We start from the raw sequence: 23,026 nt of genomic DNA on the forward strand, positions 1-23,026 counted from the left end.
GAACTGAAAAGCAGTTAAATCAAACCAAAGGTTCAGACAGGGAGGGAATATTTTCCCGGAGTTTGAGTAGCTGGAAAGTGATGGGGTCCGGGAGTAGACAGGATTTTGTTTTACAGGAGGTTGAAAGTTTTAAAACTGTTATATTCAGACAGTTTAATTTATTTCCTTTAATTTTATTTGCTGTGCAAAAAACTTTTACAACATTTTAAAACCAAACTTTACAAACCTTGTGTTAAAGATAAATGTTAAATAAAATCCATCAAACCATCCCTCACTGAAAAAAGATGTGGAAGTTCAATCTCCTGGAGAATCCCTGCCCTGCCTACTTCTTCCTACCTATATACATACCTGGAAGATAGCAGCAGGAGGAGACCATTCAGCCTTTCAATCCTGCTCCACAATTCAATGGGAAACAGCTAACCATCCAGCTCAGTCTCCTGTCCCTGCTGTGCTCCAATCCTCTTTCATGACTTTACCTCGAAGAACTATATCGAAGTCCTCCTTTGGTTTCACTGCCTTTTGTTCCAGTGACGTTGCGGTGTTACTGTGTGGGTGCAGGCAGGGGTAATGTGATGGTGCTGCCTCCTGGAGTATGTACTCAGCCTCCCTCATCATCCTGCAGTAACATCAACTGGGTTTTACCAACTAGAGATAGAAACCGTTTCCAGGATATGGGCACCACTGGTTTAGCCAGCATTTATACCCCATCTCTCGTTACCCTTGAGAAGATGGTAGTGAGCTGCCGTCTTGAACCATTCACAGTCCATTTGGTGCAGATAGACCGACAATGCTGGGAGGTAGAGTGGTGCAGGATTTTGGCCGAATGATTCTCTATCTTTGGTTCTTCAAACACTGGGTAACTTCATCATGATCTGCACATGATTCTGAGATTTCATTCTGCAGATTTTCACCATCTCGCACCCTGTATAAAGGAATATGTACAGATTAGAAATACAGAACAGACAATTCTAGTTTCTCTGGAATATTTTTCCCCTTCCTTCCCCCAAAGCTGTAACCCTCCAGCCCACTTACTCTCTCCCACCATTCTGACTCTGCTACCCCCTAATGTACACCCTCCCCATTCTCATGGAGTTACTGATAAACAGATCCGTGGCACCACTTCCTGTCCCTGGTTAGACTCTGCACCCTTTCTGGGTTCACTTCCTTTCCCTTCAGTTGCTGCAAGTCAATAATGTAATAGCAGAATGAAACAAAAGGAAACAGAAAGGGAGGTGGCAGATCCTGGACAGAAGAACCTTCAGTCTGGGAGAATGGGTCAGATCCTTCTTTGTTTCCCATTAGTTGATTCCCACCATTACAATGAATTGGGGATGGAGAGTGGTCCTACATGGGTGTAGTGACACTTTGACCTCCCAACTGATTAATACTATGAGCAGATGCTTTCCTCCTCCAGCCAATCACAGTGTGAAATACTTTCCACAAAGTATACTTACCCAAAGCACATGCTCCAAAACCCACCCATTTTCTGTACATGTACAGTGCTGGGTTTCCCCACACACGTGTGGTCCCTGCCTCAGGGCTTGTGGGAGTTGTAGTCCCCATGAAGCCACTGGAGCCCTGTCTCTGGGAAGTGATTGAAAAGTGTAGACTGGAGGGTGTTATGTATAGGATCGCCATTCAGACACACAGAACATATGGACTGTCACTGAGTTTTACTGAGACATCTGCTTCCACAATCTGATTTTCTGATGTAAGGAATATAGATTCAGCCAACTGGGGCGTGGGGTGGTTCATAGGAGGAACAGACTTTAAGCAGAGGTGGCTCAATGGTTAGCATTGCTGACTCACAGCATCAGGGACCTGGATTTGATTCCAGCCTTAGGCGACTGTGAGGAGTTTACACGTTCTCCCCGTGTCTGTGCAAATTTCCTCTGGGTGCTCCAGTTTCATCTCTCAGTCCAAAGATGTGCAGGTTAAGTGGATTGGCCATGCTAAACTCCCACAGTGTCCATGCCTGTACAGGTTAAGCCATTAACCATGGGAAATACAGGGAATGGGTGAGTCTGAATGGGATGCTCATTATAGGGATGGTGTGGACTCTATGGACGAATACCCTATTTCTGCACTGGAGGGACTCTATTCTATTCTCATGAAGAAGAATGTACTTATCTCAATGTGCTGTAATCTGGGGAATTCCTTATTCAAAATGCAGTGGATGCCAGGACAATGAGCAAATTTACTGAAGAGATACAGATGTTAAATTTGCAATGAGATGAAGGGTGAGAGAGAGCAGGTGGGAAAATCCAGCTGAGAGCGAGGTGAGCTCAATCATCATGGTCTTAAATGGTGGAGCTGGTTCGAAGGGCTGCATTGCCTCTCCTGGGCCCAGGGCTTATCTTCTTACGGTAATAACTGGACAGCTGAATCCAAAACTCACCACCTTCACCAAAGGAGATTTTCAGAAAAAGCAGGATAGTCAGGTGGATGAGATAGTGAGGAAGTATGTAGGAGATAATGATTTTGCAATTTTAAACTGAGGTGAGTTAAAAATCACAACAACAGGTTATAGTCCAGCAGGTTTAATTGGATCATGATGAATAAGCGACGCTCCGATATCGAGTGTGCTTCCAATTAAACCTGAGGGACTATAACCTGGCGTTGTGTGAATTTTAAAATTTTGTACACCCCAGTCCAACACCGGCATCTTCAAATCATGTGAACGGAGGGGAGACAGTGATGTATGGTTTTAGGCTGTGTAGTACATTCACACCGTCCAGAATACGGTATTGTGAATATCTATCCTGTACTTTATTACAAAGCCAAGGTCTCTGACAATGAAAACCAAAACACCCAGGTAACATCGCCTCACCTCATAATCTGATAAAAAGACTTGTGTTAAGTATGATTGAATTTAGAATATAGTTGGAAAGCGGGAAGATTAAATCCAATCCAGATCCTGTGCTTAAACAAAGGAGACTACAATAGGATGAAGCAGGAGTTGGCTAATGTAGACTGGAAGCAAAGACTTTAGGGTGGGACAGTTGACGGACAGTGGAGGAATATCAAAGATTTTTTCAAACTGCTCAGCAAAAGTATATATCAGTTAAAAGGGAGGACTGTAGGAAAAGGAGTAATCTGCCATGGGTGGCTAAGGAAATAAGGGAGTCTATCAAATTGAAATAGAAAGCATACAAATTGGCAAAGACCATGGAGAAACTAGGAGATTAGAAAAACTTTAAAGATCAACAGAAAGCCAGATGGGATTGAGTAGCTATCCCCAGGGCCAGAATAGCAGTTTACACTGCTAGAGGGGAACCTATTGTGTGGGGAACATATGGCCTCTGTAATTGTTGAAGCACTTAACTGTTACCATAGAGATAATCCTGATCAAGTTAAAACTCACAGCACACTGCAAAAGCTTATAGTCCAATAGGTTTATTTGAAAGTACAACATGGTGATGCGTGGTTTTTAACTTTGCCCACCCCGCTCCAACACCCGCTCTTCCACATCAGAATCCTGACAGACAGTCCCACTGAAACTGAAGTGCCTGTCAGATACCTGACTGAGCCACAGGGGTGTGGGAGAGGGGTATGTGATTTAACCACAAAGTGTTGAGCTGAACTTGACTTTTTAACTGCCGTTGCCATGGAGATAATATTGAGAGACAGCGTCCATTCAAAACCACAAACCACAAAGGTATAAGAATGGGAGTGGCACACCAGACGGGGGGTGGGGGGGGGGTTACCTGATGCTGCCTGGAGGTGCTCTGCATGTACACTATCAAGGTACCTGCCATGTCTCATCAATAAAGACTCAAAGATGACCTCTCAGAGTTCTGTGCCCAGTTATTCCTATCCAGCAGGGTTCAGGAATATGAGTACACAGCAGTCAGTCTTCACAGTGGAGGATACGAAGAACATGCCAGTACTTGATAAGGAGACTGAGGAAGGTGAGGACCAAGAAACAACCATCATCACAAAAGCGTTAGAGCTGGGCAAGCTTATGGCGGTAAAGGTAGACAAGTCTCCTTGCTAAGATGAAATACATCCCAGGGTGCTACCAGAGATAGCAGGAGAAATAGTAAATATACTTGGAGACAGAGCATCCTAGAGCAGAGGCTGGCCCTTGGGCCCAAACCGATCAGAATGTCCATCCACGCGAACCCCATTTCCCTGCACTTGGCCCATCTGCTTCTGACCCTTTGCTATCCGTGTATTTGTCCAAATGTTTTTACATATTGTTAATGTACCCACCTCAACCACTTCCACTGACAGCTCGGTCCATATACATACCACCCTCTGTGTAAAACAGTTGCACCTCAGGTTCCCTTTCATTCATTCTCCTGTAACCTTAAACTGATGCCCTCCAGTCCTCGATTCCCTGGTCAAAAGACTGAGTGCATTCACCTTACCCATGCCTCTCATGGTCTTATAGACTTCGAGAAAAGATCCCTCCTCTGTTTCCTCTGCTCTAAACAAAAAGAAAATCCTCGCTTGTCCAACCTCTTCCTATAACTCAGATCCCTGAGCCCTGGCAAAAATCCCTGTAAATTTCTTCTGCACTTTTTACAGTTTAATAACTGAAACCTACATTACATTCATCACATTTCCAGTATTTCCCCACGGCGCTAGAACCGACGCGACAACGCCAATGGAATACAAGCCACGATTGATAATTAACTCCTTTACAACAATCCCGTTTTCATCGTTTGTTCCATGGTGCAGGTGTCCTGGTCTCTTTTTGGTTGCATGGTTAATTAAAACCTTGTCCTCATACAAAACAAATCTGTAACTTAATTGTTCCTGGAAAATGTGCCATGTTTTTCAGACTTTTAAAAACAAACGAACTCTCTCTCCACAGTCACCACACTAACATGGACTTGGCTGTGTCTCAGTAATGTTTCCAGTCACAGTGATATGTGAAATATTCACCCACGAACAGAATACACACCTTTCCTTCCACATGAAAAGGCCAATGATATCCAGATCAGCACGGATCAAGTAACTATCAAAACTGAACATGAAGTTCAATCTGAATTTCTCATCCGCAAATCCACCATTTCAGTACCGTACGGAGAAAACAAGATACCACCGTTAATACCGGAAGGATCTTTATAAGACAATGATAGTATTAAATTGTAGTTTCCTTGTTGCCCCAAAGCTTTAAATCTCAGTCTCACAATTTGTCTCTCTTGTTAACTGAAGACCAAATCAATCTCCTCACTTCTTTCCTCCACACCCAGTTCTCACACTCTCTCTCTCCTCTCCTTGAATTCAGCTTCCTCGCTCCTGCCTGCAGGCTATGAACCAAAAAAAGGGGGTAGCACGATGGCACTGCTGCCCCACAGCACTAGGGTCCCAGGTTCGATTCCAGCTTTGGGTGACTGTCTGTGTGGAGTTTGCACATTCTCTCCATGTCTGCGTGGATTTCCTCTGGGTGCTCCGGTTTTTTCCCACAATCCAAAGATGCGCAGGTCATGTGAATTGGCAATGGGAAATGGGTCTGGGTGGGTTACTCTTCCGATGGTCGGAGTAGACTGGTTGGACCGAAGGGCCTGTTTCCACACTGTAGGAAATCGAATCTAATCAAGTATATTACTCTGACTCAGAGCCTCCTAGGTGTTGGTGAATCCTCCTCCCACCTCCCAGGGTTTCCTTCCTGGTCAGACCCAAACTGATTTTTTTTCCCCAATCTGGAATCTCTTATTTATTTTCCCCACACCGACCCTCTCATAAGAACCATCCTGCACACACTGGCCAAATCATATCTCGTTGAACTAAAGTGAACCAAATTAGAACTTTAAATGCTGGCCCATCCTTGTTCCTTTCCATAACATTCCTGAATCTTCACACGAGTTCTGATAGCTTTCTGCAAAATGCTCCCCCCCACTGATACCCCAACCACTTGTCACGATAGCAGGGCTGGGATCATGCCCCTGGGTTCTGTTCTCAGAGGGAGGAAGGGAGGGAGCAGCCAATGACAGATTAATCCCACACATCTACAGCCTCCCTCCCTGGCACTGACCCATACTGCACATACGCCAACAATTGGCCAGCACTGCGCCCGTGCACTGGTTGCCCCTCCGACAGAGGTAAAAACAATGACTGCAGATGCTGGAAACCAGATTCTGGATGAGTGGTGCTGGAAGAGCACAGCAATTCAGGCAGCATCGGAGGACAGGCAAAATCCGAGGCCTGTCCTCGGATTTTGCCTGTCCTCGGATGCTGCCTGAATTACTGTGCTCTTCCAGCACCACTAATTCAGAATCCAGCCCCTCCTACAGCGCATGCTCCAGATCACACAGGAGCCTGGGTGATTGACAGCATCTGCTGCCCAATAGAGTGGAGGGAGCGGGGCTGGAGGACTGGGACAATGGGATTGTCAACAATGAATGAATGTGGAGGACACTGGGGGATGGGCAGGTCAGTGAGGGACAGGAGCAGTGCAGCAGCAGGAGGGGATCCTGGACAAACTGAGCAATGGGAGAATCTGACAGACGAGAAACTACAGGGAAGATTCTGTTTGGAGGCTCAGGCAGGGACAGCTGGGAGCTTGGGCATGTTTTCCAATCAGCCGCTTCAAAGATGCTGTTACTCAACTTTGAACCCAAACCTCGTGGTTCAGAGGTAAGGACACTACCACCATTTCCTGGTGGGCTAGTGGAATGAAGGGAAGATTTTCTCAATCTCTCTCACATGGAATATCCATGAGCTCGTCCCACTTACTGTCAATGGTGGGGATGGAGGAGACAGAGCAGGCGGAAGGGACTGCCTTTCAAAACGAACTAACCGGCACTGGTGTTATTAACAAGATTCAAGACACAGTCACTAACACAAAGCTGGTGTACATGAACTTTATCCAGAATATTAACAGCTATAACTGGGTGACGCAGACCCCAATGTACAGAGTTAAGTCCTGGGTATTAATAACGGCTTTGTGTGTGAGAAATCACCTCTCATGAACATGAGTCAACTTTTTTGAAGAAGTAATAAAGAGGATTGATGAGGGCAAAGCGGTGGAAACATGGACATCAGTAAGGTGGTCAACAAGGTTCCCCATGGGAGACTGGTTAGCAAGGTTAGTTCTCAAGGAAGATAGCGAGAACTAGCCATTTGGATACAAAACTGGTTGAAAGGTAGAAGACAGAGGGTGGTGGTAGAAGGTTGCTTTTCATGTTGGAGACCTGTAACCAGTGGAGTGCCACAAAGTATTGGTGCTGGATCCACTAATTTTCATCATTTATATAAATGATTTGGATGTGAATATTGGAAGTATTAGTAAGATGACACCAAAATTGGAGGTGTAGTGGACAGTGAAGAGGATTACCTCAGATTAAAACGGGATCTTGATCAGAGGGTCGAATATGCTGAGGACTGGCAGTTAGAGTTTAATTTAGATAAATGTGAGGTGCTTCATTTTGGAAAAGCAAATATTAGCAGGGTGTATACACTTAATGGTATAGTCCTCGGAAGTGTTCCTGAACAAAGAGACCTTGGAATGCAGGTTCATAGCTCCTTGAAAGCAATCGCAGGTAGATAGGATAGTGAAGAAGGTGTTTAGTATGCTTTCCTTTATTGGTCAGAGTACCGAGTACAGGAGTTGGGACGTCATATTGCGGTTGTACAGGACATTGGTTAGGTCACTCTTGGAATATTGCGTGCAATTCTGGTCTCCTTCCTATCAAATCAATATTGTGAAACTTGGAAGTGGCCAGAATAGTATTACAAGCATGTTGCCAGGGTTGGAGGATTTGCGCTACAGGGAGAGGCTGAATACACCGTTTTCCCTGGAGTGTCAGATGCTGATGGCTGACCTTATAGAGGTTTATAAAATCAGTAGGGGCATGGATATGGTAAATACACAAGGTATTTTCCCTGCGGTGGGGGTGGAGGCACGATGGGGTGTGGGAGACCGAGGCGGGGGGAGAAACCGACAGGCGAGGGAGACGGTTATTATACAGATCTGCAACACAACCCTGTTCCTGTTTTCTCCCTGTCCCCTTCAATCCCTCTGAAGAGCTCAGAACAAGTGCATAGTCCCTGGAAAGTAGAGCTTTAGGGTGACCAAGGGCTGAAGGTTGCATTTGGGACGCTGACCTTTATTGGTCTGTGCATTTATCAATAAATGGACCGGGGTTCAATTCCACTGTCCTTGATTCATGTCTGTGGCCAAAGACGCGCCTGTCTCTGATCCTGACTAGTGGATCCCCTCTCACTATAGCTCTGCCATTCTCCCTCCTCCCGTTCTGTGCAGCGGAGCTATCTGTGGTGTCATGAACCTGGCTGTTGCTGATTTCCCCTGAGAGTCCACCCCACCTGTTCCCAACCTTATAGAATCCCAAGCGGTGCACAGTATCTGTTTGAGAAGGGGAATGATCACTGGTGAGTCCTGCACTTCCTTCCTGAGCCTTTTACTTGATCTGATGGTCACCCATTCCCTTTCTGCCTGTGTAACTCTCCCCTGCAGTGTGACTAACTCACTAACCGTGCTGTCCCTAACATTCTCAGTATTGCTCCACAGTGAGTCCACTCACAACTCCAGGTCTGAAAAACAGTTTCTCAGTAGCTGCAGATGGACACACTGCCTGCACACTTAGCCGTCACGGACACTGGAAGCATCCCTTATGTCCCACATTGTGCAAGAGGAGCACACCACAGGTCTGAGGTCTCCTGTAACAACATCTCACTACATTCATCTAGTTACTCCCATTAAGAGAATTTAAATAAGTGAGCAACCTTCCTTCACTTCAAACATGCCCATTATACTAAAAACAATCTTTACTTAAGCTGATCTGTTGTACTTTTAAAAACTTAAATACTCCACAGGTATCACTGGCAAATTGACTATTCCCATTGGGACTGTGAATTTCTGAATGGCCTGAAGTAAAACAGAGTTTCAGCTTCACCTTCTCCCTGTCTCATCTCAATTTGTTTACATCCAACTCCAAAACACTCTCATTGATCCAAGCAGCCCTCACAGTGCAGCCCAGTCATTTTCATTGTCTGCTCACACCTACACTGCCCTCAGCCTCCTGTACTGTTCCAATGCATCTCAATGGGAGCTCAGGGACTGCATCTCATCTCTCAATTCAGCCCTTTGTATCCCCAGAGTCATCATGGACTTCAGCAGTTTCTGAATGAACAGACAGTTGTCAGAATCTGGAACGTTCCAACTGAAATGGTGCTGGAATTTGAGTCCACAAGGAATTTCAATGAGAAATTTGCAGGGAATTGGAAGTAGGGAGTTTACAGGTTAACATCATAAAGTGGATGATTGTGACTAAATCTGACAGTTCCTGCAAAGAGACGAGGCGTAATATGGATAAATCTGTGCTCTCTCTCAGACCAATACCTCCTTCCACAGCTACAGGACCAAGAATTAAACACATACCCAAAGGGTGATCCAACCATTCTGCTTTTGGCTTGACAAAAATATTGAAGATATTTTCCCACAGTCAGAACAGATAAACCTTTCTCCTTTCACAGTTAAATGCCAATGATATTCAGATCGTGATGACTCTGTGGACTGTAGAAACTTGCTTTTGAGATCCCAGTCTCAATTATTCTCAATTAAGATCCTATAAAATGAATTCACAAAACGAAGCTCATAGTTAGTGCAAGATGAATAGTGAAGGCAAACACTTCTTTTGGTATGTGTTGGATGCTCCTCTTGAAATCGCACCGCCCCCAACCAGGAAGAAGACACGTGCATGCTCCTTGCTGTACCTTGGTCCCAGATAAAGATGACAGCCATAACCCAGCACCTCTCACTGCCTGAGGCCCAAGCCATCTTCCACTTTGCTGCAAACGTGGGACCAGGAGTTTCTAATTCAGATTAACGACCTGCACAGAGTGTAACTAAATCCTCCCAGTCTATACTGATACATTTCATCCAGTTTCTGCTGCCACTGTCCCCTTTCCCGTTTCCTCCTCCTGCACACACCAAGGGTCATCACGAGTCCAGTGACCCTTCCTCAGAACCGATGGCAGCTGGGAAAATTAGAATCCCCACAGGAAATAGGCCCTTCGGCCCAACAATTCCACACCCACCCAGACCCATTCCCCTACCCTATTACTCACCATTTCCCCGGACGAATGCACATCCCTGAACACTATGGGAAATTTAGCTGGGCCAATTCTCCTAACCTGCACATCTTTGGACTACAGGATATAGGGGTTAAAGAGTAAATAATAGGTGGGGACAGAGCCCAAAGAGAGATTGGAACATTTGGAAAGACAAAAGAGTGGATAACGATCCGGCTGGGAGGGCGGAAAGCTGTTAATGGAGGAGGCAGGAACCTGATAGCATCTCAGTAGCGGTGGTGGAAATGGCGGCTGATGATCTACGATCTGTTGCAAAAAAGACCCGAAGCATCCAGTTGCCCCCCACTTTAACACACAAGGCTGTTCCCAGGCCAACATCTCTGTCTCATGCTTACTGCAGTGTTCCACTGAAGCTTGATGCAAGCTGGCAGAACACTTCAGAACATACCAAATGGCCTCCGATTTCAAGGACTGCAATTTCCCCTCCGGTGTATCTCCTCCACTTCCCACACCACTGCCCTTGGAACCCACACCTCCAACTGCAACAAGGATGGAAACCCCCTAGTCCTCACCTTCCACCCAGATACAATGCATCATCGTCTGCCATTTCCACCAACTACAATCAGACCTCACCACCAGAGATATATTTCCCTCCCCACCCCTCCCACATCCAACAGAGATTTTCCTGCACATCCAAACACCTCACCTTTTGTGTCCTTTGCTCTCGATGCGGTCTCCTTTACAGTGGGGAGTCAGGATGCCAACTTGTGGAACATTTCAGCGAACATGCACCAACCAACCCCACCGCCCTGTGGCCAACCAGTTCAGCTACCCCCCTCTGCCGCCACGCTGCCAAGGACATGCAATTCCTGGGTGTCATCCACCCCCAAATCCGAGCCACCCGACGCCTGGAGGAAGAACACCTCATCTTCCACCTTGGGACCTTTCAACCACACAGCATCAAGGTTTCCCTATCTCCTCTCCCCCACCTCATCACAGATTCAACCCACCAACTCAGCACTGGCCTCTTGAACTGTCCCACCTGTCCATCATCCTTCCCAATTATCCATTCCACCCTCTCACCACTACCCCATCTACTGGATTAGTGGTGCTGGAAGAGCACAGCAGTTCAGGCAGCATCCAAGGAGCTTTGAAATCGGCGTTTCAGGCAAAAGACCTTTATCAGGAAGGGCTTTTGCCCGAAACGCCGATTTCAAAGCTCCTTGGATGCTGCCTGAACTGCTGTGCTCTTCCAGCACCACTAATACAGAATCTGGTTTCCAGCATCTGCAGTCATTGTTTTTACTACCCCATCTACATCTACCTAGCCTGTTCCTAGCTCCCTACCCCCAACCCCACACACCCCTCCCTATTTATCTCTCAGCCAGCTTCCCCCACTCCCACATTTCTGATGAAGTGCCTATATGCCCAATATGTCGATTCTTCTATTCTTTGGATGCTGCCTGAATTGCTGTGCTTTTCCAGCGCCACACTTTAAAGCAAGTTGGAAGAACAACACCTCATCTCCCACTCGGGGACCCTGCAATCCTCTGGCTTCAACATCGAATTCAATAATTTTAGGTCCTGAACTCTCCCACGTTCTAGTTTCGTTGCCCCCTGCCTCACATACCAGGCCTTGTTATTACATAGCCTGCTATTACACACTACCTATGGATAACCACTAACAGTCCCCATAAACAGCTATTTACTCTCCCCCAGACAGGATAACCTTTGTCCAACTGCTCCGATCTCTCTCTCTTTGGACTTTATCCCCACCTATCATTTACTCTTTAACCTCTCCCTTCTGCATATAAACCAATAGTTTTTTCTCAGTCATATCAGTCCCTGAGGAAGCGTCACCGGATCCAACATGCAAACTGATTTCTCTTCACAGATGCTGTCAGATCTGCGGAGCTTTTCCAGTACCTTCTGGTTGTTGTGTGTGATTTACAGCATCCGCAGTTCTTTTTGGTTTTAATTTCCCCCAAGTATTTCTTTCAGGTCTAGCAGACTGAAACCGTGTTTATTAACCCTCCCAGCCCACACTAACTCCGTCTCTCTCCCAGTCCCTTCACACTCACTGCGACTCCTCCCCCCTCACAGTGACACTGCGCCTGCAAAGCTCATGGTCAGGTGTTGGCCCGCTGGACCCACCCCTCATTCACTTCTATTGGCTGGAGGATCACGCCAACTGTCCTATTGGTCTGAAGCTGTGTCAATCAGCCAGGCTCCATTGTGACATAAGTGGTGGGATCCTCCCAGGTGCATCAGAGGCTGAGGGGTGACCTCAAAGGTTTATTAAATCATGAGGGGCATGGGTAGGATAAATAGACAAGGTCTCTTCCCTGGGATGGAGGACTCCAGAGCGAGAGGACATAGGTTTAAGATTAGATTAGATTAGATTAGATTAGATTAGATTAGATTAGATTAGATTAGATTACAGTGTGGAAACAGGTCCTTCGACCCAACAAGTCCACACCGACCCGCCGAAGCGGAACCCACCCAAACCCCTACATTTACCCCTTACCGAACACTACGGGCAATTTAGTATGGCCAATTCACCTGACCCTGCACATCTTTTTGGATGGTGGGAGGAAACCGGAGCACCCGGAGGAAACCAACGCAGACATGGGGAGAACGTGCAAACTCCACACAGTCAGTCGCTTGAGGCGGGAATTAAACTCGGGTCTCTGGCGCTGTGAGGCAGCAATGCTAACCACTGTGCCACCGTGCCGCCCAAAATTAGAAGGGAAAGATTTAAAATGGATCTGAGGGGCAATTTCTTTCACACTGGAGTTGGTGCGTGGATGGAATCTTCTCTCGGGAAGTGGAGCAGGTTGGTACAATTATACCATTTGGCATCTGGATGGGTATATGAATAGTAAGGGAGTAGAGGGATATGTGCCAAGTGTTGGCAAATGGGACTAGATTAGGTTGGGATATCTAGTCGGCATAGACCAGTTTAACCAAAGAGTGTGTTTTCATGCTGTACATGTCTATGGCTCTGCCCTGTGATGAGCTTCATCATTCACAGTGAATGGGACAGTATCTTAGAACAGGGGCTGGGGGCTATTCAGCCCATTGGGGCTGTACACTCTCCCTCTGGAGATGGTGCCAGTCAGTCCCAACTCACCTTCCATTTGGACATAGCCCTCCAAATCCTTCCTTTAAAAAAGAAAATTGCAAATTTATTTTGACAATAACTACTGAATCTGCATCCATCTGTCAATCAAACTGTTCCAGATGCTCAGAACTTACTGAGTCAAATACTCTTCACGTTTTTACCCTGCATTATTTGCCAGTTACCTGAAAGTAGTTCATAAAAATTGTGACAATGTTAATAATTTCTCATGCTGTCTCTATGTAAATTAAATTTACTGGAAACAATTCTGCTCCTCGTTGAAATCACTGCTTAACCTTCTCAGCTCCAAGGAGAATTTTCTGACCTTCTGCTAACTCTCTATAAAAGAGAAACCGATCTTAATTTTAATTTATTAGTGTCATAGAAATGTACAGCACAGAAACTGACCGCTTGGTCCAACTTGTCCATGCCCACCAGATATCCTAAATTAATCTCATCCCATTTGCCAGGACTTGGCTCATATCCTTCTCAAACTTGCCTGATCACATATCCAATCCGATGCCTTTTAAATGTTGCAATTGTACCAGCCTCCACACTTTCTCTAGCAGCTCATTCCGTCCACATACCATGTTCAGCTTGAAAACATTGCCCTACACATCCCTTTTAAATCTTTTCCCTCACAACTTCAGCCTGTGCTCTCTTGTTTTGGACCCACCTAACGTGGGAAAAATGACCCTGGCTGTTCACCCTCACCATGTTCCTCACGAGTGTATCAACCACTGAGGTCACCTCTCAGCATGCGATGCCCCAGGGAAAACAACCCCAGCCAATTCAGCCTCTCCCTATATCTCAAACTCTCAACCCTGGCAACATCTTTGTGCATCTTTTCTGAATCCTTTCAAGTTTCACAACATCATTCCTATAGCGGGGAGATGAGGACTGAAAGCATAATTCGAGAAGTAGCTGAATCAATGCCCTGTCTGGCCCCAAAATAATGTCGCAACTCCTATACTCAATACAAAACACCTTCTTCACTAGCCTACCTAAGATTCCACTTACAAGGAAGTGTGAACCTGCATTCCAAGGTCTCTTTGTTCAGCAACACACCCCAAGACCTCCTCATTAAGTGTACAAGCCCTGCTCTGATTGGCTTTTTTCCAAAATGCAGAACCTCATATTTATCTAAATTAAACCCATCTGCCCCTCCTTAGCACATTTAATTGAAGTCCCAATGTACTGAGGTAAACTTCTTCACTGCCCATTACATCTCCAATTTTGGTGTCTAGTGTAAACCTACTAACCATACCTCATATATTCACATAGAAATCATTGATATACAGGACAAAAAGCAGTGGACCCAGCATCCATCCTGACAGCATATTTCTCACACAGTTGTTGGGTTGGGTAAGTTGTTGGCATGGACGGTACGGACTGAAGGGTCTGTTTCCATGTTATATATCTCCATACCTTCTAGACAATTCTGTATCTAAATAGCTAGTCCTCCCTGTATTCTACAGTCTCAAACTTGCTAACCGGTCTGTTATGTAGAACCTTGTGTCTTCCTGGAGTCCAAGTTAGTGACTTCCATGTACAAAGCCATGCTGCCTCTCCCTCATCACTTCTTGCCTTTCCAATTACATGTAAATCATGTCCCTGAGAATCACATCCAACAACTTCTCTGCCACTGATTTCAGGCTCACTGGTCTATTGTTCCCTGGCCTTTCCTTCCCACCTTTCTCAAATAATTGTGCCCAGCTTCCAGCACCTCACCTGTGACAATCAATGACACAAATATCTCAGCGAGGGGTCCAGCAAACACTTCCTTCGATTCCCACAAAGTTCTGGGTTACACCTGAGCAGGTCCCAGGGATTATTCCACCTTGCTACCGTTTAAGACATCCAGTACCCCCTCCTCTGTAATATGGACACTTATCACGTTATCACTATTTATTTCTCCAAACACTCTAGCTGCCACATCCTCTTTCAGTAAAAGAATCTCAGATAGAATCTCTCTCAGCTCCTGCGGTTCCACAGACAGCCTTGATGATTTTTGCGGGTACCTATTCTCTGCCTGGTTATCGTTTGTCCTTAGTGTATTTGTACAATCACTTTGGATTCTCCTTAAACCTATTTCCTAAAGCTATCTCATGTCCCCTTTTTGCCCTCCTGGTTTACCTCGAGTATACTCCTACTGCCCCTATACTCCTCTAGGAATTCACACAAACACAGCTCTCTGTACCTGCCATATCCCTCCTTCACTTTCTTGACCAGGTCCACAATTTCTTTCGTCAGGCAGCATTCTTTACACCTACCAGCCTTGGCCTTAACAGGAACATACTGTCTATGTACCCTCATTGTCGCAGGCCTATGGAGGCAATGGCAGATGAGGATACAGAAGCAATTATTCTCAGTAAAGAGGTAATGTTGGGAAAGATAACAGCCTAAAGGTAGATGGGTCTCCTGACTCTGATGGAATGCATCCCGGGAAAAAAGAAAAGATGGCGGGGGGTGGGATAGCAATTCGTAATAATTCATTAAAAGTTGTTGGATTCTGGGATAGTTTTGACAGACTGGAAGCTGCGAATGTGGTGCCACTATTTTTCAAAAAGGATCCGTTAGCTTAACTTCTGTAGTGGAGAAAATGCTTGAACCTCTCAAGGAAGTAGTGGTGAGATATTTGGGTAGAAATTGTCTACTATTTGCAATTTACACAAATGTTTTGGAGTTGAGGACCAAGTGTTCGGTGTCAGAGTTCACATTTGATACGAAGATGAGGTAAAGCAATGTCTGCAGAGGCCACTGTCAGTCTGGACAGGGATACAGATCGGTTAAGTGAGTGGGTAAGGGTCTGGCAGATGGAGTTCAATGTTGGGAAATGTGAGGTCATCCATTTTAGTCGGACGAACAGCAAACTGGATGATGAAATGGTGAAAACTTGCAGCATGCTGCTGTGCGGTGGGAGCTGGGTGTCCTTCTGCATGAATCACAGGAAGTTGGTTTGCAGCTCCAGCAGGTAATTAAGACAGTGAAGGGAATATTATCCTTTCATGCGAGAGGGATGGTTATGCTGCTGGTGAGGCCACACCTGGGGAACTGTGTATAGGTTTGGTCCCCTTACATTAGCAAGGATGTACTGGCACTGGAGGGAGTACAGAGGAGGTTCATTAGTTTGAGTTGGGAGTTGAGAGGGTTGGCGTATGTGGAGATTGAGAAAACTGGTTCTCTTGTCATTGTAATTTAGAAGAATGGGAGTTTGGATAGGAAACAATAAAATTATGACGGGAGTAGATAAGATAGAAGCAGGGAGGCTATTTCCACTGGGGGCAGGTCAAACAACAGAGCATTACCTCAAAATAAGGGGGATCAGAATTAGGACTGAGCTCAGGAGGAGCTTCTTCAGCTAAAGGGTTGTGAATCTGTGGAATTCCCTGCTGAGTGCAGCATTTGACGTTATCAACTTGCATGCCTTTAAGGCAAAATGTAGATTTGTGAACAGGAAAAGAATTAAGGGTTATGGTGAGAGAGCAGGAATGTGGAGCTGAGGCCATGAGAAGATCAGCCCTGATCTTGTTGAATGGCAGAGCAGGCTTGAGGGGGCAGGTGAAAGTTCTTGCCTTGTGCCATCAAAATTGGCCTTTGTCCAATTCAGATCCTTAACGTTTAGATCTGATATATTATTTTCTATAACTATTTTAAAAATAGTAGAATTATCAGAGAATCCCAACAGTGTAGAAGCAGGTCATTCAGCCTATCACATTGATACTGACCCTGAGAGCCTCTTAACCTCCCGCTGTAACATTGCATTTCCCAGGGCAACCCAACGTACTCATCCCTGAACATTATGGGCAATTCAGCCTGGACAATCCACCCAACCTGCACATCTTTGGACTGTGGGAGGAAACCAGAAGAACCAGATGAAATCCATGCAGAAACCCCTAATAAAATGATCATCCCTTTCTTATTTCCCAGTTCCACCTAAATAACTTCACTGGGCGTACTCCCAGGAATATCCTCCCTAAGAAAAAACATAATGCTATCTCGAATCAAAAATGCCACTCCCCCTCCTCTCTCGTCCCCCTTTCTATTCTTCCTGTAGCATCTATACCCTGGAACATTAAGCTGCCAGTCCTATCCATCCCTGAGTGATGCCTCTGTAATTGCTATAATATCCCAGTGCCATGTTCAAAACCATACCTTGAGCTCATCTGCCTTCCCTGTCAGGCCTCTTCTATTGAAGTAAATGCAGTGCAACTGCTCAGTCCGACTTCATTCGTGCCTTGCCCTTGCCTGCCTTGACTATTTGATTTCTGAACTGTACCAGCCTCAGACATATCTCTTTCCTCACTACCTTCTTGGGTTTACACCCACTCTCTCACTGGTTTAATGCCTCCCAAGTATCACCAGCAAGTCTCCCTGCCTAGAAATTAGACACCTTCCAATTCAGGTACAATCCATCCTTCTTATGCAGGTCAACTCTACTCCAGAGGAGATCACAACGGTCCACAAAACGTGAATCCTTTTCCCCTGCACCAGCTCCTTAGCCACTCATTGAGCACCTCCTCCTCCTCCGTAATATGGACATTTTTCAAGATATCACCATTTATTTCCTCACATTCTATATCTCCCATGTACTTCTTCACAGTAAACACTGATGCAAAATACTTGTTTCCCTATCTCGGCCATCGCCTGCAGCTCCACACAATGGCTGCCTTGCTGATCTTTGAGGGTCTCTATTTTCTCCCTAGTTAGCCTTTTGTTCCTCATATATTTACAAAAGCCCTTCGGATTATCCTTAACCCTATTCGCCAAAGCTATCTCACGTCCCTTTTTTGCCTCTTGATTTCCCTCTTAATTATACTCCTACTGCCTTTATACTCAAAAATTTTTTGGATTGGAATAAATGCAAAATATAACATCCTGACAAAACAAACGAGGGTAGGACTTACACTCAATAAAAGTACGGCCTTGAGTAGTGATATGGGAACAAAGCGACCAAGGGCTTCACGTCTTTGACGTTTGTGTTACATGTAGACAGGGTGGTGAAGAAGGTGCTTAGCACACTTACCTTCATTGTTCAGACCTTTGAGTACAGGAGTTGGGACGTTATGTTGAGGATGTACAGGATATTGGAGAGGCCTCTTCTGGAATACTCTGTCCGGTTCTGGTTGCGCTGTTATAGGAAGGATATTATTAAATTGGATCAGGTTCAGGAGAGATTTACCTGCATGTTGCCATGAATGGAGGGATTGTGTTCTAAGGAGAGGCTGGATAGGCTGGAAGTTTTTCACTGGCGTGCACGAGGTTGAGGGGTGACATTATTAGAGGCTTATAAAATCAGAAAGAGTGTAGATAAGGTGAAAACCCGGGGGAGAGGGGGATTCAAAACTCGGGTGCATTCATTTTGAGAAGAAATGAGAAAGGTTTCAGAAAAGACATTAGGATTTTTTTAAAAAATGTATACGTGTGAAATGAACTTCCAGAGGAAGTGGTGGCTGTGAATACAATTACAATATTTAAAAGACATTCAGATTAGTGCATAAATAGGAAATATTTGGATGGATGTGGACTAAGCGGTGGCAAGTACAATTAGTTCAGTTTGGAATTATGGTTGGCATGGACTGGTTGGACCACATGGCCTGTTTCCTTGCTGTATAACATTATGGCTCTAATCCTCACTAACTCGAAATTCCTCCATCCTCAACTCTCCCGATCATTGTCACTCCATCCAGCCTCACAACTCTTCCTTATTTATATAATTCCTCACCAGCCACAGAACGCTCCCTATCTCATGTCCTCCAGTTTCTCAAATCTCTGCGATATGTGCCTTTCTTCAGTTCCAGCCTTGAGGATGCCCTCATTCACTCCGATTGGTTGGAAGACAAACTGGTACGGCCTGGTCCTCCAGTATGCCCTCTGCCTCCTATTGGCCTGCGCTGACATCAATCATTGGGGCCCATTGTCAGGTGAGTGGTGGGATCCTGCCTCTCTCTGCCCTGGGATGAGCTTCAACATTCACAGTGAATGGGGCAGTATCACAGAGCACAGGGGTTGGGGCTATTCAGCCCATTTGGGATGTACCCTCTCCCTCTGGAGATGCTGCATATCTGTCCCAATTCCGTTCCCATTTGCCAATGCCCCCCCAAATCTTCCCTTAAAAAGTAAAATTCCAAATCTGTTTATGAATAACTGCTGAGTCTGTGTCCAGCTGCATTCAGACTGTTCCAGATGCTTGGAACTTACTGAATAAAATAATGTTCACATTATTTGCCAATTACCTGAAAATAGTTACTAAAATTGTGACATTGTTAACATTTCCCCTCTCTCTGCAGATTAGCTATCCTAGAAACAAATTTGCACCTAGTCAAAATCACTGCTGAACCTTCTCAGCTCCAAGGTCAATTATCTGTGCTTCTGCTAACTCTCCACAAAAGAGGAACACATCTTATTTTCATTAATTAGTGTCATAGAGGTGTACAGCACAGAAACAGACCTTTGGTCTAATTTGTCCATGCCAACTAGGAATCCTCAACAAATGGAGCCCCATTTGCCAGCTATTGGTCCGTATCATTGGAAACTCTTCCTCTTCATGTACCCAATCGGATGCCTTTCAAACGTTGTAAATGTATCAGCCTCCACTTCTTCATCTGGCAGCTCATTCCACACATACACCACACACAGCTTGAAAACTTTGCCCCTTAGATCCCTTTTTAAACTTTGCCCTCTCAACTTAAGCCCATGTGATCTTGTTTTGAACCCACCTACCTGGGGGGAAAAGACCCTGGCTGTTCACCTTATCCATGCCCTTCATGATTTTATAAATCTCCATGAAGTCACCTCTCAGTCTTTGACTCTCCAGGGAAATTAACCCCGGCGTATTCAGCCTCCCCCTGTAGCCCAAATCCTCCAACCCGAGCAAAATCTTTGTAAATCTTGTCTGAACTCATTCAAGATTCACAACATCCTTTCCAGAACAGGGAATTTCGAACTTAAAACATAATTCCTGAAATGGCTTAATCAATGTCCTGTCCAACCACAATTTGACGTCCCAGCTTCTGTACTCAATGCATTGACCAATAAATATAAGCATACCAAACCCCACCTTCACTAGTCTGCCTACCTGCGACTCTCCTTTCAAGGAACAATGAACCTGCACTCCATGGTCTCTATGTTCAGCAACATTCCCAAGGACTTTCCCATTAAGTGTACAAGTCCTGCTCTGATTTGCCTTTCCAAAATCCAACAGCTTACATTTGTCTAAATTGAACCCAGTCTGCCATTCCTCGCTCCAATGGCCCATCTGGTCAAGATACTGTTGCATTCTGAAGTAACCTTCTTCATTGTCCGCGACACCTCCAATTTTGGTGTCTTCTGTAAACCCACTGACCATACCTCATAGATTCACATCCAAGTCATTTATTTAAGGACCCAATATCTATTCCTGCAGGACAATGCTGCTCACAGGCCTCCAGTCCGCAAAGCAACCCTCCATCACCACCCTCTGCCTCCTACCTTCAAGCCAGTTTTGTATCCAAATGGCTTATTCTCCCAACATTTCATGTTATCTAACCTTGCTAACCAGTCTGCTTTGTGGAACATCGTTCATTGTCCATATAGACAACGTCCACAGTCTGCCTTCATCAATCATCTTTGTCACATCTTCAAAAAAACTCAATCAAGTTAGAGAGAGAGAATTTACCACACATAAAGCCATGTTAGCTATCCCTAATCAATCCTTGTCTTTCCAAATACATGTAAACCCTGTCCCTCAGAATCCCTTCCAACAACTTACCTACCACTGACGTTAGGTTGACTGTTCTCTTGGTCCCTGGGCTTTCCTTACCACCTTTTTAAAATAATGGCACCCATCTTCCAGCATCTTACCTGTCACAAACAATGATATAAATACTTTAGGGAGGGGCACTGCCATCACCTCCCTAGCTTTCCACAAATTTCTGGGATACACCTGATCAGGTCCCAGGGATTTATCCACCTTGCTAATGTTTAAGACATCCAGTACTTCCTCCTCTGTAATATAGACACTTTTCAAGTTACCACTATTTATTTCTCCAAACTCTCTAGAATAGAATAGCATAATAATTCTCCCACCTCCTGTTGTTCCATAGATGGCCTTGTTGATCTTTAAGGGGTCCTATTCTCTGTCCGGTTATTAATTTATCCTTAATGTATTTGTAAAATCTCTTTGGATTCTCCTTAAACTATTTCCTAGAGATATTTCAAGTCCCCTTTTTGCTCTCCTGATTACCCTCGAGTATACTGCTGTAAAAACGTGATTCTGTCCTCTCAATTCCTCCGCCTCTGCCATATCTGCTCCCAGGAGAAGCAATTCCACTCCAGGACATCCCAGAAAGGGTTCCTCTTTCACGGAACAGATTTCCCTCCCACTTGATCAACAATGCACTCCAACGCATATCCTCCACTTCCTGTACCTCCGCCTTCCCCCCACCCCTCCAACCACAATAAGAATATAATCTCCCATTCCTCACCTGCCACCCACTAATCGCCATTAACCTCTGCTATGTCCGCTACCTACAGTCAGACCCCACCACCAGGGATATATCTCCCTCCCCAGCCCTTTCCATCTGCCGCAGAGATCATGGGAACTTTGATGCTGATGTGCTGCCCCACGTATGCCTCAGTCACTCACCCTGCCAAATGGCCGAGTGAGATTATCACTAGATGGATAATCCAGACACCCAGATAACGTTCTGGGGCCCAGGGTTTGGATTCCGTCATGGCAGACAGTGGAATGTGAATTCAATAAAAATTTGGAATTAAGAATCTATTAAAGATCATGAGTCCATTGTTGATTATTACGAAAACAAATCTCATCAGATTTGCTAATATCCTTCAGGGAAGGAATCTGCCATCCTTACCTGGTCTGGCCTACATGTGACTCCAGACCCACAGCAATGTGGTTGACTCTTTACTGCCCTTTGAGCCCAGCCAGTGACATCCTCATCCTGTGCATGAATAACAAAGAAGGTCAAGTCTTGTACACAACCATACTATTCTTACAGAGAAGTCATCTTTGTAAATTTGCTTCTCAACTCCCTGCTGACTATTGGGGAGTGGGGGGGGGGGGGGGGTCAATAGTACCATCCCAATAAGGAGATCATCCCTTTCTTATTTCTCAGTTCCACCTGTATAACCTGCCTGGATGTACTCCCAGGAATACCCTCTTGAAGACCAGCTGTAATGTTATCCATAATAAAAAATAGCTCTGCCCCTGCTCTGTTGCCCCCTTTATATCTTTGCTATAGAATCTATACACTCGAACATTAAGCTGCTTGCCCTATCCATGATTAAGTCATGCCTCTGTAATTGCTATAATATCCCAGTGCGATGTTCAAACCCATACCCTGAGCTCCTCTGCCCGACCTATCGGGCCTCCTGTGTTGAAATAAATGCAGTGTAACTGCTCATTCTGTGCCTTGCCCTTGTCTGCCTTGACTGTTTGACGTCTGAACTGTACCAGCGTCAGACTTAGCTCTTCCCTCACTCTATCTCTGGGTTTACCCACATTCCTTCACTGGTTTAATGCCTCCTGAATAGCACTAGCAACTGTTCCCTTTCAGTGCAGGTACAATCCATCCTTCTGATGGAGGTCTATTCTACCCCACAGGAGATTCATAGAACATAGAACATAGAACATAGAACAATACAGCACAGAACAGGCCCTTCGGCCCACGATGTTGTGCCGAACTTCTAACCTAGATTAAGTACCCATCCATGAACCTATCCAAATGCCGCTAAAAGGTCGCCAATGATTCCGACTCTACCACTCCCACGGGCAGCGCATTCCATGCCCCCACCACTCTCTGGGTAAAGAACGCACCCCTGACATCTCCCCTATACCTTCCACCGTTCACCTTAAATTTATGTCCCCTTGATCCAATGATCAAACAATGTGAACTCTTC

General features: G+C 45.3%; 1 long non-coding RNA gene across 1 annotated transcript; it reads right to left on the reverse strand.

Moving 5' to 3' along the window:
- Window positions 1–807: 807 nt before the first annotated feature.
- On the reverse strand, window positions 808–22,066 carry LOC148136679 (uncharacterized). Its single transcript, XR_015754388.1, has 3 exons — window positions 21,982–22,066; window positions 18,153–18,257; window positions 808–922 (listed from the first exon to the last, which is right to left on the reverse strand). It is a non-coding gene; the product is annotated as an uncharacterized LOC148136679 (long non-coding RNA).
- Window positions 22,067–23,026: the final 960 nt, after the last annotated feature.

This window comes from Chiloscyllium plagiosum, unplaced genomic scaffold (assembly GCF_037043375.1).
Source record: "Chiloscyllium plagiosum isolate Xiang-an unplaced genomic scaffold, Cpla_swu_hap1 HiC_scaffold_45, whole genome shotgun sequence".
NCBI lineage: Eukaryota > Metazoa > Chordata > Chondrichthyes > Orectolobiformes > Hemiscylliidae > Chiloscyllium > Chiloscyllium plagiosum.